Below are 13,110 nucleotides of genomic sequence, written 5' to 3' on the forward strand. Positions count from 1 at the left end.
CTTATCAGGAATCCATTTAACTCTGCCTTGAGGATATTCAAGCAATCTCCTTTTGAGGAAGAAAATTCTAACGTCTCTCAGCCTCAAGAGAAAAACTGTTTTCCTCACCTGTGTTTTAAATGGATGACCTCTTACTTTTACACGGTGACCCCACCAGAGGAAACAGCCTCTCCACATCCACCCTGTCAATACCCCTCAGGATCTTGCACGTTTCAATCAAGTCCCCTCTCACTCTTCTAAACTTCAGCCGATACAAGCCGAGTCTGTCCGACCTTTCCTCATTAAAAAACCCACCCATTCCTGGTATTAATCTAGTAAACCCTCTCTGAACTGCTTCTTTCGGATGCACTTCTTTCCTTAAATAAGGAGGCCAATACTGTACACAATACTCCAGATGTGCTAAAGAGGAACATAGGAATTAGGAGAAGTCAGCAATTCACCCGTTCAAGCCTGCTCCGCCATTCAATCAGATCATGGCTGATCTCTTCCTGGTCTCAAATCCACCTCCCACCTGTTCCCCATATATCTTTCACCAGTTTAAAAAAAAAATCAGAAATATATCAATCTCCTTCTTGAAACCATTTGATGACTCCGATCCCACCGCACGCTGGGGCAGTGAGTTCCAGAAATTCACCACCCTCTGCAAGAAGTAGTTCCTCCTCAACTCAGTTCTAAATCTACCGCCTCTCAACCTATACCTGTGACCTCTCGTTCTAGATTGCCACACAAGGGGGAACATTTGGTGTAAGTTGACTTTACCAATCCCTTTTTAGTATTTTATATACCTCGATCAGATCCCCTCTCATCCTTCTAAACCCCAGCGAATACAAGCCCAAAACTGTTTAATCTCTCCTCGTACGCCAACCGCTTCCCCGGAATCAATTTGGTGAACCTCCTCTGAACTTCCTCCAATGTCACCACATCCTTCCTTAAATAAGGAGACCACAACTGGTCTCATCAATGCCCTGTATAACTGAACTCAATACTTTTGTGATCAATTCCCCTCGCAATAAACAATAACATTCTATCAGCTTTCCTAATTACTTGCTGTACCTGTGTCCCGGCCTTTTGTGATTGATGCACTGGGACACCCAGATCCCTCTGCATCTCAGAGCTCTGCAATCTCTCACCATTTAGATAAGAAGCTTCTCTTTTATTCTTCCTGCTAAATGGACAATTTCACATTTTCCCACACTATACTCCATTTTCCAGATCTTTACCCACTCATTTAACCGATCTGTGTCCCTTTGTAACCTCCTTATGTCTTCTTCACAATTTACTTTCCTACCTATCTTTGTGCTGTCAGCAAATTTAACAACCATACCTTCAGTCCCTTCATCCAAGTCATTTCTATAAATGGTAAACTGTTGAGGCCCCAGCACTGATCGGTATGGCTCACCACCTGTCACATCCTGCCAAGCAGGCAGTGACCCATTAATGCCAACTGTTTCCTGTTAGCCAGCCAATCTTCAATCCATGTCAATATCTTGTCCCTACACCATGAGCTTTTATTTTCCACAATAACCTTTGATGTGGCATTTTATCAAATGCCTTTTGGAAATCTAAGTACAGTGCATCCACCGGTTCCCTTTATCCACAGCACATGTGACTCCTTCAAAGAACTCCAGTAAATTGGTTAGACACTATTTCCCTTTCACCAAACCATGTTGACTCTGCCCGATAGCCTTGAATTTTTCCAAGTGCCTGGCTATAAAATCCTTAATAATGGCTTCTAACATTTTCCCTATGGCAGATGTTTGGCTAACTGGCCTGTAGCTTCCTGCTTTCTGTCTCTCTCACTTTGTGAATAAAATATGAGTTACATTTGCTATTTTCCAATCTAATAGAATCTCTCCTGAATCAAGGGAATTTTGGAAAATTAATGCATCAACTATCTCATTGGCCACTCCGGTTTCCTCCCACAGTCCAAAGATGTGCAGGTTAGGTGGATTGGCCATGATAAATTGCCCTTAGTGTCCAAAATTGCCCTTAGTGTTGGGTGGGGTTACTGGGTTATGGGGATAGGGTGGAGGTGTTGACCTTGGGTTGGGTGCTCTTCCCAAGAGCCGGTGCAGACTCGATGGGCCGAATGGCCTCCTTCTGCACTGTAAATTCTATGATAATCTAACCCTACACCTCCACCCTATCCCTGCAACCCCGCAACCCCATCTAACCCAAGGGCAATTTATCATGGCCAATCCACCTAACCTGCACATCTTTGGACCGTGGGAGGAAACCGGAGCACCCGGAGGAAACCCACGCAGACACGGGGAGGACGTGCAGACTCCGCACAGAAGTGACCCAAGCCAGGAACCGAACCTGGGACCCTGGCGCTGTGAAGCAACTGTGCTAACCACTGTGCTACCCTGCTGCATGCGGACAAGAAATGCTTGAAAATAAAGATCACCAAACGTGCCCAGTCAGGTTTCACGAGGTGCCTCAGCCATCGCTCAGATGTGGTGTGGGCAAACCATTGACTGCCGACCATCCCACTGGGTTTCCTCTTACTGGTTAGGTACCATAGTGAACTTACTGAAATATCCAAAATGGAGATTTTCCCCAGCAGGAAACCTGCTCCATTCTCTCTTTTAAAGAAATATTTCACCAAACCATTACGGTGCAGAAGGAGGCCATTCGGCCCATCGTGAATGCACCGGCTCTCCAAACGAGCATTATAACTTAGTCCCATTCCCCTGCCTTTTCCCTCAACCCCTGCAAATATTCAAATAATCATCTAATGCCCTCTTGAAAGCCTCGACTGAACCCGCCTCTACCCCATTTCCAGGCCGTGCATTCCAGACCCCGACCACTCGCTGGGTGAAAACGCTCTTTTTCTCACATCACATTTGTTTCTTTTGTAAATCATCTGCATCCTTGTTCTTGATCGTTTTACGAGTGGGAACAGTTTCTCCACGTCTACTCTGTCCACCCCCGTCATGAATTTGAGCACCTCGATCAAGTATCCTCTTAGTCGAAGACTTCCGGTGACGGCGGGCGGGAGGCGGCCGCACAATGGAGGGCTCCCGTTCGGGAACGGCATTTTCGGGGCTTTAAGCCCGGTCCCAGGGTCCACGGAGGCAGCCGAAGCAGGGAGAAGGCACAGAGGAGGCACAGTGAAGGCACAGTAAGAAAATAAAAATGTCGAGGGTGAGTAAAAAAAACAGCTGAAGGTCTGTCGGGGGGTGGAAAGGTCACCACGGGGTTACCAAGGAAAATGGAGGCTGGAGCACCAGGGAAGGCCGCATTGCTTACGGCTGAAGAAATAACTAAGGTGATGGCTGCGGAATTTGAAAAGCAGTTGGCGCAGATTGTGAAATGCATGGAGACGGTGAGGAAGGAGATGAGGGAGGTTTTGAGTGCGCTGGTGGAGGAGGCGGTTTCCCCGGTGAGGACGGAGGTGGCGAGCGCAGTGGCGGAGGTGCGAGAGCAAGGGGAGGCGCTGAAGGAAGTGGAGGAGACGTTATTGCAGCACGGTGATCAACTTGCCTCGATGGGGAAAGAGATGCGGAAGGTGATGGACACTAACAAGGATCTGCAAGGAAAAATGGGAGACCTGGAAAACAGATCCAGGCGACAGAATTTGAGGATTGTGGGGCTGCCCGAAGGAGTTGAAGGACTGAAGCCGACTGAGTATTTTGCCGCGATGCTGGCAAAACTATTGGGGGAGGGGGAGGATCCCTCCCGATATGAACTGGATCAGGATCATCGGTCGTGGAGGCCTGTACCAAAGGCGAGTGAGTCGCCAAGCGTAGTGACTCTGTGCTTCCGTAGGTACAGGGTGAAGGAGAAGGTCCTGAGCTGGGCCAAGCAGAAGCGGGTGGTGCAGTGGGCTGGAGCTGGTATACGTGTATACCAGGACTTTATGGTGGAGCTGGCAAGGAGGCGGGCTGCCTTCAACCGGGTGAAGAGGGCACTGTACATTAGCAAGGTGACGAATGTGATATAAAATAGTTACTTTAAAGATATTAGTTAATGTAATGTAGAAATAAGCCACTTTGATTCTGGCAGGTAGAGACAAAGGGATTTGAGACCGCATGGAAAAAGCAGGAAGAGGTGTGTCTATGAGAGCGATGCTGCATTGATAGAGGCCGGAGAAAGGGATTGGAAGTGAGCCAATCAGAATAGATCAAACAAGTCAGGAGGGACATAGGATGACCTATGGGTGTCGAGTATGTGAAACTTGATGCCATTTGAATGTATGAGTACTGATCTCTTTGTCTGGGACCTTCACTTAGTTCCCGGGACTGCAGACAGCAACATGTTGTCTGTATCACTGTGGACTAGGTAGCTTGCAAGCTGAATAAAATAACTTCTTTTTACTTGCAAATCCATCTCGACTTTTATTGAGGCCAGACTGACAGAGAAAGAAATTTGGGAATCAACAAAGGTGCAGTGCGGCATTGTATATCCAGCGAAGCTGAGGGTGACTTACAAGCTCAGGGACTTTTATTTTGGAACGGCGGAAGCAGCGGAGGAGTTTGCGAAAGCAGAAGGACTGCGGCAGAACTGACAAATTGAGGAATGGCCATGTGCCGATGTAACCTCATGACTGTATTTTCTTCTTTTTTGTATCACTGCGCGCGGGTGTAGAGGATAAAGGAGCCAATGTTGTATACATTTGGACAAGGGAAGGGACGGGACTTTCACTCGAAATGAGGGCTCTTTGGGGTGCAGGTGGATATGCGGGGTGTGTCTGCTAAAAGGGGATCGTTGGGCTTTCCTAGGGCCGGGCAAGGGGAGAGGGACCCGGGTGGGGGCCTCCACGCTGGCCGGTTTAAGCCGGCCAGTGAACGGGAGTGAGGTGGGGGGAGGGGCTGCGGCCATCGGAGCCTGGCAGAACAGGGTCCGAGTGGTCTAGCCGGGGTGGAAAGTTGGGGGGAAGGAACCGAGGTTGGGAGGAGGAGTTTTACAAGAGGCAGTGGACGGAAGGAGCTGGAGACTTTGGGGGGGGGGGGTACAACACTGGGGTATCATGTACGGTACTCTTTCAGAGGCTGGATGGCGTTGGTTGGGGAGGTGGGTGGGGGGGTGGAGAGCTGTGTAAATTAAGCGTGACTACGGGTAATCCCTGATTCCTTTTTGTCATTTGTTTATGTAAACATGCGGGTTGAGGTTTGGGGGTTGGTGGGTAGATGGGATCGTTGTTATTATGGGGATTAACATATCTTGCTCATTATTGTTTATTGTTGATGGATGTAAATGTGGGAGAAAACGTGAAAAAGGAGAAAAACATTTTTTTTTTAAAAAAAAGTTTCCTCTTAGTCTGGGGTGGCACGGTGGCGCAGTGGTTAGCACTGCTGCCTCAAGGCGCCGAGGGTCCGGGTTCGATCCCGGCCCCGGGTCACTCTCTGTGTGGAGTTTCAAATTCTCGGGTCACTGTCTGTGTGGGTCTCACCCCCACAACCCGAAGATGTGCAGGGTAGGTGGATTAGCCACACTAAACTGCCTTCATTGGGAAGAAAAATAATTGGGGCCTCCGAGTTGAAGGTTTAAAAAATGTTAGTATCCTCGCAGCCTTCCTCTCTCCAAGAGAGGAAGTCCCAACCTCCCCAATCTATCCTAACATCCCTAGAACCATTCTTGTAAACCTCCCCTGAACGCTCTCCAATGCGTTCACATCCTCCCTGTAGTGTGGCGCCCAGAACGTTCATGTCATCTGTCAATGGTCTTCTTACCAAAATGCATCATCTCACTTCTCTGGATTGTACTTTATCTGCTTTATATAGATACGCATCCCGAAGGTATGAGCACCACTTGCAAAGGGCACCATTTGTGGCCTATCTCTGGGTGACGTACGGGAGAGGCTGCTGGGTAATTCGAAAATGGTGTTTGTAAATCCCTGCCTGCCCTCGCCTCTCCCTATCCCTATCACTGTAACCTCCTACACCCCCACCACCCTCCGGGCTCCACATCCCTCCCCTTCTAACCTCCTGGAGGCTCCAATTTTAAATCACACTACCACTGGTGGCATCAGCTCCTGGGCCCCTAAATCTGCAACTCTCTCCATTTCTCTATCTCATTTTCTTCTTTTAAGACCAACCTTTTCACCAAGCACGTGGTCTCTGACCTAATGTCTCCCTACGTGGCTCAGTAATAAATTGTCTGATATTCGCTCCAGTGGGGCACCTGGCATTATTTTATACAGCACTGTTAACATAGTACATGCAAGTTGTTGGGGCTGGTTCAGCACAGGGCTAAAGAGCTGGCTTTTAATGCAGACCAAGGCAGGCCAGCAGCACGGTTCAATTCCTGTACCAGCCTCCCCGAACAGGCACCGGAATGTGGCGACTAGGGGCTTTTCACAGTAACTTCATTTGAAGCCTACTTGTGACAATAAGGGATTTTCATTTCATTTTGTTTCATTTCGTTATTGTTGTCTTGAGAATAATCCATATTGTCCAGAACTGGACATACAGGACTAGACCGGCTAAGCATGGCCCGAAAGGACATTAGTGAACAAATTGGATTTTTACAACAATCCAATAACTTCATTAACATTTCGACATGATTCACTTATGAGAAGTGGGCGTCGTTGGTTAGGCCAGCATTTATTGCCCATCCCTAGTTGCCCTTCAGAAGGTGGTGGTGATCTGCCTTCTTGAACCGTTGCAGTCCTTGACGTGTAGGTACACCCACTGTGCTGTTAGGGAGGGAGTTTCAGGATGTTGCCCCAGCGATAGTGAAGGGGCAGCCGATATATTTCAAAGTCAGGGTGGTGAGTGACTTGGGAGGGGAGCCTCCAGGTGATGGGGTTCCCAGGTATCTGTTGTCCTTCTAGATGGTAGTGGTCGTGGATTTGGAAGTTGCTGCCTCAGGAACCTTGGTGAGTTACTGCAGTGCATCTCGTAGATGGTCCACACGGCTGCAACTGTGCGTCGGTGATGAAGGGATTAAATGTTTGTGGAAGGGGGAGCAATCAAGCGGAGCTGCTTTGTCCTGGATGGTGTTGAGCTTCTTGAGTGTTGTCGGAGCTGCGCTCATCCAGGCAAGTGGAGAGTATTCCATCACACTCCTGACTTGTGCCTTGTAGATGGTGGACAGGCTTTGCGGGGTCAGGATTCCTGGTCTTTGACCTGCCCTGGTAACCACAGTATTAATATTCTCTCTTTCTTGTCTTCCTTAATATATATTAACCTCCCCCCCCACCCCCCCCATCTTATCAACCTTTCCTTACCCTTTCTCCTCTTTGCTTCCCCCTTTCCCTCCCCCCACATCTACATCTATCAGTTTACCCTCTGATGTTAGTTTCTCTGCTGTTTGGCCTTTCACATCTTTTGTTCTCTCTGGGGACTGCCATTAGCACTCTGTTCCCTTGGTTTCTGTGGCTATTAGCACAATTGTTCCCTTGGTCTCGGTGTATTAGCACTCTGTTCCCTTGGTTTCGGTGGCTATTAGCACTCTGTTCCCTTGGTTTCTGTGGCTATTAGCACTCTGTTCCCTTGGTTTCTGTGGCTATTAGCACTCTGTTCCCTTGGTTTCTGTGGCTATTAGCACCCCGTTTCCCTGGGTTTCCGTGGCTATGACTCATCTTTCATTCTCACTCCACAGTATAAATATTTCCCACTTTCTCTGTCTGTTACTTTTGACAAAGGGTCATCCAGACTCGAAACGTTAGCTCTTTCCTCTCCCTACCGATGCTGCCAGGCCTGCTGAGACTTTCCAGCATTTTCTCTTTAGTTTCAGATTTCAGCATCCGCCGTAATTTGCTTTTATTAATATGGCTAGTCCAGTTCAGTTTCTGATTAATGTTAACCCCCAGGAGGTTGATTGTGGGGGATTCAGCGATGATAATGCCATTAAATGTGAAGGGGCAATGGTTATATCCTCTCTTGTGGGAGATGGTCATTGCCTGGAACTTGTGTGGCGCGAATGTAACTTGCCCCTTGTCAGCCCCGAGCCTGGATATTGTCCGGGTCTTGCTGCATTTGGACAGGGACTGCTTCATTATCTGAGGAGTCGCGAATGGTGCTGAACATTGTGCAGTCACCCGCAAACATCCCCACTTCTGACCTTATGATGGAAGGGGGTCATTGATGAAGCAGCTGAAGATGGTTGGGCCTCGGACACTACCCTGAGGAACTCCTGCAGTGATGTTTGTACTGCCTCTATGCAGGGTCACTTGCAAGGCTGCCATCAAGACCATTATTCTGAGAAACAGGATCTACAAGCATTTAGAGAGGCAAGGACTGATTCGGGGCAGTCAGCATGGCTTTGTGCGTGGAAAATCATGTCTCACAAATTTGATTGAGTTTTTTGAGGGGGTGACCAAGAAGGTAGATGAGGGCAGTGCAGTAGACGTTGTCTACATGGACTTTAGCAAAGCCTTTGACAAGGTACCGCATGGTAGGTTGTTGCAGAAGGTTAAAGCTCACGGGATCCAGGGTGAGGTTGCCAATTGGAATCAAAATTGGCTGGACGACAGAAGACTCACTACCCTCTGAGTGAAGAAATTGCCCCTCTGGGCCCTTCTGAATCTCTCCCCTCTCACCTTAAACCTATGCCCTCTAGTTTTAGACTCCCCTACCTTTGGGAAAAGATGTTGACTATCTACCTTATCTATGCCGCTCATTATTTTATAGACCTCTATAAGATCACCCCTAAGCCTCCTACGCTCCAGGGAAAAAAGTCTCAGTCTATCCAGCCTCTCCTAATAATTTGAACCATCAAGTCCCGGTAACATCCTAGTAAATCTTTTCTGCACTCTTTCTAGTTTAATAATATCCTTTCTATAATAGGGTGACCTTGAGGGTGGTTGTAGAGGGTTGTTTTTCAAACTGGAGGCCTGTGACCAGTGGTGTGCCTCAGGGATCGGTGCTGGGTCCACTGTTATTTGTGATTTATATTAATGATTTGGATGAGAATTTAGGAGGCATGGTTAGTAAGTTTGCAGATGACACCAAGATTGGTGGCACAGTGGATAGTGAAGAAGGTTATCTAGGATTGCAACGGGATCTTGATCAATTAGGCCAGTGGGCCGACGAATGGCAGATGGAGTTTAATTTAGATAAATGTGAGGTGATGCATTTTGGCAGATCGAATCAGGCCAGGACCTACTCAGTTAATGGTATGGCGTTGGGGAGAGTTATAGAACAAAGAGATCTAGGAGTACAGGTTCATAGCTCCTTGAAGGTGGAGTCGCAGGTGGACAGGGTGGTGAAGAAGGCATTCGGCATGCTTGGTTTCATTGGTCAGAACATTGAATACAGGAGTTGGGACGTCTTGTTGAAGTTGTACAAGACATTGGTACGGCCACACTTGGAATACTGTGTGCAGTTCTGGTCACCCTATTATAGAAAGGATATTATTAAACTAGAAAGAGTGCAGAAAAGGTTTACTAGGATGCTACCGGGACTTGATGGTTCGAGTTATAAGGAGAGGCTGGATAGACTGGGACTTTTTTCCCTGGAGCGTAGGAGGCTTAGGGGTGATCTTATAGAGGTTTATAAAATAATGAGGGGCATAGATAAGGTAGATAGTCAACATCTTTTCCCAAAGGTAGGGGAGTCTAAAACTAGAGGGCATAGGTTTAAGGTGAGAGGGGAGAGATTCAGAAGGGCCCAGAGGGGCAATTTCTTCACTCAGAGGGTAGTGAGTGTCTGGAATGTGCTGCCAGAGGTAGTAGTAGAGGCGGGTACAATTGTGTCTTTTAAAAAGCATTTAGATAGTTACATGGGTAAGATGGGTATAGAGGGTTATGGGCCAAGTGCGGGCAACTGGGACTAGCTTAATGGTAAAAACTGGGCGGCATGGACTGGTTGGGCCGAAGGGCCTGTTTCCATGCTGTAAACTTCTATGATTCTATGATTCTATAAGACATAGGAACAGAATTAGGCCACTCGGCCCATCGAGTCTGCTCCGCCATTCAATAATTTTTCTCATCCCCATTCTCCTGCCTTCTCCCCATAACCCCTGATCCCCTCATTAATCAAGAACCTATCTATCTCTGTCTTAAAGACACTCGGTGATTTGGCCTCCACAGCCTTCTGCGGCCAAGAGTTCCACAGATTCACCACCCTTTGGCTGAACAAATTCCTCCTCATCTCGGTGTTAAAGGATCATCCTTTCAGTCTGAGATGGTGTCCTCTGGTTCTAGTTTTTCCTACAAGTGGAAACATCCTCTCCACGTCCACTCTATCCAGGCCTTTCAGTACCCTGTAAGTTTCAATAAGATCCCCCTCATCCTTCTAAACTCCAATGAGTACAGACCCAGAGCCCTCAACCGTTCCTCATACGACAAGCTGTTCATTCTTGTGAACCTCCTCTGGACCCTTTCCAAGGCCAGCACATCCTTCCTTAGATACGGGGCCCAAAACCGCTCGCAATACTCCAAATGGGGTCTGACCAGAGCCTTACACAGCCTCAGAAGTATATCCCTGGTCTTGTATTCTAGCTCTCTCGACATGAATGCTAACATTGCATTTGCCTTCCTAACTGCCGACTGAACCTGCACTTTAACCTTAAGAGAATCTTGAACAAGGACTTCCAAGTCCCTTTGTGCTTCTGATTTCCTAAGCATTTCCCCATTTAGAAAATAGTCTATGCCCCCATTCCTCCTTCCGAAGTGCATAACCTCACACTTTTCCACATTGTATTCCCTCTTCAACTTCTTGCGCACCGTGCCAGGGCCGGCTCCAACGTTGCCTCCTGTGCCAGGGCCGGCTGCAATATTGCCTCCAGTACTAGGGCCGGCTGCAATGTTGCCTGTGCCAGGGCCGGATGCAATGCTGCCGCCTGTGCCAGGGCCAGCTGCAATGTTGCTGCCTGTGCCATGGCCGGCTACAATGTTGCCTGTGCCATGGCCGGGTGCAATGCTGCCTCCTGTGCCATGGCCGGGTGCAATGCTGCCTCCTGTGCCATGGCCGGGTGCAATGCTGCCTCCTGTGCCAGGGCTGGCTGCAATGTTGCCGCTAGGACCGGGTGCAATTTTGCCGCCAGGGCCGGGTGCAATGTTGCCGCCAGGACCGGGTGCAATTTTGCCGCCAGGGCCGGCTGCAATGATGCCTGTGCCAGGGATGGATGAAATGTTGCCTCCTGTGCCAGGGCCGGCTGCGAATGTTGCCGCTTGTGCCAGGGCCGGCTGCAATGTTGCCTGTGCCAGAGCCGGCTGTAATGTTGCTGCCTGTGCCAGGGCTGGCTGCAATGTTGCCTCCTGTGCCTGCTGCAAATTTGCCTGCGTCAGGGATGGCTGCAATGTTTCTGCCAGTGCCAGGGCCGGCTGCAAAGTTGCCGCCAGTGCCAAGGACGGATGCAATGTTGCTTCCTGTGCCAGGACTGGCTGCAATGTTGCCTGTGCCAGGGTCGGCTCCAATGTTGCCACCTGTGCCAGGGCCTGCTGCAACATTGCCTGTGCCAAGGCCCGCTGCATTGTTGCCTCTGCCAGGGCTGGCTGCAATGTTGCCGCCAGGGCTGGCTGCAATGATGCCTATGCCAGGGCCAGCTGCGAATGTTGCCACTTGTGCCAGGGCCGGCTGCAATGTTGCCGCTTATGCCAGGGCCAGCTGCAACGTTGCCTGTGCCCGGGCCCGCTGCAGTGTTGCCTCTGCCAGGGCCGGATACAATGCTGACTCCTGTGCCAGGGCTGGCTGCAATGTTGCCTCCTATGCCTGCGCCTGCTGCAGTTTTGCCTGCGTCAGGGATGCCTGCAATGTTTCTGCCAGGGCCGGCTGCAATGTTGCTGCCAGTGCCAGGGAAGGATGCAATGTTGCTTTGTGCCAGGGCTGGCTGCAACGTTGCCTGTGCCAGGGTCGGCTCCAATGTTGCCACCTGTGCCAGGGCCTGCTGCAACATTGCCTGTGCCAAGGCCCGCTGCAATGTTGCCTCTGCCAGGGCCGGCTGCAATGTTGCCTCTGCCAGGGCCGGCTGCAATGTTGCCTCTGCCAGGGCCGGCTGCAATGTTGCCTGTGCCAGGGCCGGCTGTATTGCCTGAGTCCCCGGGCTCGGGTGCAATCACTCGCCCCGGTTGCATTGCCTCCAGTTCCCGGGCTCTGGTGCAATCTCTTCCCGGTTGCAATGCCCGAGTCCCCGGGCTCGGGTGCAATCTTCCCCCGGTTGCATTGCCCCAGTCCCCGGGCTCAATCTCTCCCCCCGGTTGCATTGCCCCAGTCCCCGGGTGCAGCTCCTACCTTGGTTGCCGCTCCTGCTGCCGGTGCTGGGATCCGGGACTGGCTGCTGGGATCCGGGACTCTCTGCTCTCTCCCCGGGAGAAGCTACTCTTTCCCCGGGAGAAGCTGCAGCTTCTGCTGGGCTCCGGGCTCCGAACACAGGAAACGAGCCCAGCGTCTCCCCCTCCTTAAAGGGGAAATGTCCTGAGTCCAACACACTGGCTGCTGCTTCCTCCCAACGCAACTCCCCTGGGGTCAGACCGCACAGCGAGAGGCCACTCGGCCCATTGCCCCTGTGCCAGCCCTCTGTTGGAGCGAGCTGGTAAATGCCATTCCCTTGCCATTTCCCCCTAGCCACACAAACCTTCCTCCTCAACCATTCATCTCATTTCCTTTTTGATCTTTACCCTTGACTCTGTTCCCACTGCCTTCAAACATATTCCTGATTATTTTATACATTCTAAAATGATTTTGCAAGATTGACACCCATTCCTCTTGAAACTAGGTGGGATGGTGCCAGTCTCTCTGTCGACAAGAAAGCACAACAGCGCCTATACTGCCTCAGGAAACTAAGGAAACTCGGCATATCCACATTAACTCTTACCAACTTTTACAGATGCACCATAGAGAGCATCCTATCGGGCTGCATCACAGCCTGGTATGGCAACTGCTCGGCCCAGGACCGCAAGAAACTTCAGAGAGTCGTGAACACCGCCCAGTCCATCACACGAACCTGCCTCCCATCCATTGACTCCATCTACACCTCCCGCTGCCTGGGGAAAGCGGGCAGCATAATCAAAGATCCCTCCCACCCAGCTTACTCACTCTTCCAACTTCTTCCATCGGGCAGGAGATACAGAAGTTTGAGAACAAGCACGAACAGACTCAAAAACAGCTTCTTCCCCGCTGTCACCAGACTCCTAAACGACTGTCTTTTGGACTGACCTGGGGCTGAATTCTCTGTCCCACCGCGCCAGATTTCTGGTTCAGCACGCCGGCGGGATTCTCC

The 13,110-nt window shown here is 50.1% G+C and overlaps 1 protein-coding gene across 3 annotated transcripts in view; it reads right to left on the minus strand.

Moving 5' to 3' along the window:
- The window catches only part of zbtb1 (zinc finger and BTB domain containing 1), a 31,321-nt gene extending 18,990 nt beyond the window's left edge, over positions 1 to 12,331 (minus strand). For 2 of the 3 annotated variants that reach the window (XM_072494255.1, XM_072494253.1), the window contains exon 1: positions 12,123 to 12,330. The gene's annotated coding sequence lies outside the window, so the exon portion shown is untranslated. Of the gene's footprint in view, positions 1 to 12,122 lie in introns of all 3 variants that reach the window. The other variant, XM_072494254.1, reaches the window with a different exon arrangement.
- Positions 12,332 to 13,110: the final 779 nt, after the last annotated feature.

The sequence above is a fragment of the Scyliorhinus torazame genome, chromosome 2 (genome assembly GCF_047496885.1).
Source record: "Scyliorhinus torazame isolate Kashiwa2021f chromosome 2, sScyTor2.1, whole genome shotgun sequence".
NCBI lineage: Eukaryota > Metazoa > Chordata > Chondrichthyes > Carcharhiniformes > Scyliorhinidae > Scyliorhinus > Scyliorhinus torazame.